The sequence below is a fragment of the Pinus tabuliformis genome, chromosome 3_1, assembly GCF_031772625.1.
Source record: "Pinus tabuliformis cultivar Carrire ecotype Pingquan chromosome 3_1, CPIR1, whole genome shotgun sequence".
Classification (NCBI taxonomy): Eukaryota; Viridiplantae; Streptophyta; class Pinopsida; order Pinales; family Pinaceae; genus Pinus; species Pinus tabuliformis.
The window spans coordinates 498,624,017-498,628,361 of NC_142301.1; positions in this window are offsets into that span (position 1 = coordinate 498,624,017).

Genomic DNA, 4,345 nt, shown 5'->3' on the forward strand with positions numbered 1-4,345 from the left:
ATTGAAGAAATCATTGTACGAACTCAAGTAAGCACCATGTGCTTGGTATTCTAAAATAGAAAGTTACTTGTAGGGGATGAGATTCCCCAAGAGTGATGTTGACTAAAAAATGTAGTATGTATTAGTTAGGGGATAGCCACTCATTATTGTGTTTTATATAGATGACTTGTTTCTTACATGTTTAGAGAAGCTCATGGTAGATTGCAAGGGGGATCTTGCTTTGAAGTTCGAGATGAAGGCTATGGGTTTGATGCATTGTTTTTTGGGGCTAGAGGTGTGGTAGAGAGATGGAAAGATATTCCTTTGATAGGGGAAGTATGTTTTGGATATCCTAAATCAATTTGTGATGTAGGATTGTAGGCCTATGGCTTCGCAAATGGTGAGAAATTGGAAGAAAATTGATGCTTCCAAGTTAAAGGGAGTCGACCCCATGCTATACAAGCAGTTGGTTAACTCTAGTGCATATCTAGTCAACACCATACTAGATATTTGTTTTGTTATCAATACACTTATTCAATTTATGGTTGAGCCAAAGTGAGTGCATTGGGTGGCAATGAAACATATACTCAGATATTTGCATGGTACGATGGACTATGGGTTGATTTATGTCTAGGGAGATGGAGTGAATCTAGTGGGTATTTATATGTTGACTAGGTAGGCAAAGCAGTTGACATGAAAAGTACTTTAGTTTTTTGTTTTAGCTTGGGGTGTAAAGTTGTTTCTTCGTTCAACAGGAAATGTAAGTCAATTACACTGAGTTTTGCTAAGATTGATTACATGGCAACAAGTTTGGCATCATTTGAGGCCATTTGCCTTTGAAAATTACTCATGGGGCTATTTAATCAGGAGTTGAAGCCAACTGTGATAGTTTGTGACAATCAGAGCTAAATTGAGCTCTAGGAAAATCTAGTGCTTCATGAAAGGTTGAAACATATATAGATCAGGTATCACCTCATCCAAGACTGTCTGTAGAAATACAAGGTGAAGCTGCAATATGTACCTACAGATTAGCAAGTTGTAGACATCCTCTCGAAGGCCTTGAGGCAAGTTCATCTTCTTAAGGGACAAGTTGGGGGTGGGTGCAGAATACCTTCCTCATTAAGAGGGAGTGTTAAAATTGTAGCTCGGGAAAGTTTCTCTACATAGGCATTCTGTCCAAGCATGAAGATACCTTAATAATTACTTTATTTCAATATTATTTTTTTTCTAAGTTAAACTTAGGAAAAACATGGTAATTAATTTAATTAGTTATTATTGCCTTTGTAACTTAGATTTATAAATTACCCAGATGCGGGTGTCTTTACTAGCCCATAACTATGGCATGCGCCATTACACCTGGAGGCAGGAAGGAGCGCCGACGTCTATACAAGGAGGCCTGTACAAAGCTCAGACAGTTAATGCACCAGGTTAATGTTCTTGGTCTGCGGCAAAGGAGGAGGGATGCTGCATTGATGCCGAGCATGGCTGCTCAGGCTTCGATGCGAAAGGGGAGAAAAGCCCAAGGCCGTTCCCCCGTGTTGCGATTGCAGGTTACGCATTATATTGATTTTGAAATGCCAGTTATGACGCAGAACCAACCCATTGTTGCTTTCAGTGCACGGAGAGAGGGCTTTCTGTCTGCAAATTTTCAAGAGATTATTGAGTGTTTGGTAGCGTTACTTTTACAAGCCATGCCGCGCAGTCGAGGGGTTCCTAGGCGTGGAGGAAGGTCCGGTACCCGCGTGGTTCTGGAAGACCTATACCCAATTGAGCCAATTGCTACAGAGCCACCTTCGTCTCCCAGTTCGGAGCAATAATGTCTTCTTCCTCAGGGCACCTACCAGACTTTTAGATTCAGATTTCCAAGCCGCCTTGTTAGACCTGAAGTGGTAGTCACTTTCACCGTCTTCATCTCTGAAGAAGAGCTTGGCCGGTCAAATTCTAGTTCCCCTGCAGCTGAAATTGTCCAAGACAGCGATATCCTCCTGGGTGATATGGAAGGCTTGGTGTATCGAACTCGTCGACACGCGGTAGCTCCAATTCAACCTGCTCCGGCCCAGCAAGCTATACAGGAAACTTCCGGTTATAAAGCCTCTGTGCAAGAGGTCCTACTGCTGCCCAACTCCAACGTGGAGATGGAAGTCTTCAGCTCCTGTGCTCCGATACAGGGCAACTATGGTTACGCTGCCTCTGTGCAAGAGGTCCTGCCGCCACCCAATTCAAACATGGAGGTGGAGGTCTTCAGCGCACGTGCTCTGCCAGATCAAGGAGAGCCGATTCAAAACGAGGACGAGATGGTGATTTGGCTCGACTCGCCAAGCCTAGACAAAGGAAAGCAGGAGGCCTCATCCAACCAGCCAGTCTAGTTCTCGGGTGCTCTGTTTTGTTTTTTTCTTACTGTCATGGTATTGCAAATCGTGTTGTGTCTTTGGGTCCTTTTTTGTGTCCAACTCAGTCCTAGGGCTCGGTTAGGCCACTGCTGCAAGTCTCAGGCTTCAGCAGTTTGTTATTTTTGTTTAATGGTTAATGATGTAAACTGGCTCTGTCCTGCCAGTAGATATGGAGTTTTTGTCAGTTTGAGTCCAGACTATATGACGTCCAGGAACTATAATGGACTGTGTTTTATGAATCGGTTAAAGCTTCTTCAGCTTGAGGACTGGCTTCGGTCTCCTCACGGGATGTAAACCTCTGTACATATTTTCTTTTCTTTAATATAGCAGTAGTCTTTACTTAGACAAAAAAAAACTTAGATTTATAAATTTATAACTTTGGAAACTAATATTTCCTTTTTTATCAAATTAAAAGAAAGTGATAAGATCAAATTTTGGACTTTGATATTTTCATTGAAGATCTCAAGGAGGAAATAGGGTTATGAGAGAAATTATAAATTGTTGGAATGAGTGGGTGAAGGACACTATTTAGAGATCATATTGAGAGAGATAGAGAGAGAGAAGAGGGCCCATTTCGGCGAGAAGAAGGAAGGTCGAGCAACTGAGGAGAAGGGACCGAGTTTGTAGAGAGAGAGGGTTGTGTTTAAGCCATTGTCTGCTAAAGGGAGAGGTCGTGACCATGCCAAGTTCACTAAAGAGAACGGGGTTGTATGCTCTAGAGGGAGAGGTTGTTTGTTGGGTTGAACTATGCAGAGGAGAGGGGTCATTTTCTAGGGTTGTTCTTGGCTGTAAATTGTCTAGAATTGTTGTTGTAATATTTTCTTCATTTATTCTTTAAAGCCTAATAAAATTCCTCTTTGTTGGTTTTACCCCACATTGGGTTTTACCAGGTGTTGATGCCTCAAAAATCGCTGCAACAACAGTGGGGGATAACCACCCGGTCCGGACCTTAAAGCAGCTCCTTTTTCGTTTGGTGTGGTGGCTCCGACTGGTTTAACTAGGTCCAGTTACCTTCTCCCTACTACTATTGGTTTATGATGTATCTTTACCTACCAATAGAAAGGGATATCAGATCACTCTTCTTGTTGATCAGGCAAGAGAATGACCCTTAAGCTGATTTGGGTTCAGCCAAGCCACAACTAAAATTTTGCCTCTTTGAGGAGAGGACTTAAAAGAATGTAGAATTTACTCTAAATGCAAGCTTATTCTATGATGCAAGTAAAAGAAACTAATCTAAATCCTATCTTAATTAGGCAGATATAGATCTAACCCAACTAAGAGCAAGATAATTAAAATATTGGGATTTAAATATGTCATGCTTATAATGAATATCAATTTAATAAAGTAGTTCAATTAACTGATATTATGGATATCAAAACACATTTTATTGAGACCTCTTAAATGAAATAATAAACCAACAACATTCTAGGAAGTAGTTCACAAAAATGATATTGATTATCAAATCAATAAATCCAATAATTAAACAATAATATGCAGAAATAGTTCATAACACATTACTATTTAATAAATCAGTTTTATAAGATAGATTTCTGAGCAAGTAGTTACTTAGAAATCAGAATTTAATCCATAAGAACAGAGATACATAATAATAGTATTGAGACAAATTACCCATATTGTCAAAAGTGCATAAACATGAATAAAATGAGACATTCCCGTTATCATAAAAATGAAACTGATATTTGAAACAGTAGTATTAGAAATACCAATTTATTGCATCCATTTCTCTGACCTCGGTCTCCAACAGTCCTTTACATTGCTTGAAATTGTGTCTTCAAAACTAGAGCTACAATAGTGCAAACTCTGCCCCTCATACATAATTCAAGATACAAAGGAAAAATCCTCAATAATCCCCAGATCTGAGATTTTCTCTCCTCTCTCCTACAACTCTAAATTCCTATTACAGTAGTGCTTTTAGAAGTCTAGAATTGCAGAGGAGAGCAGCCCCTTATTACATT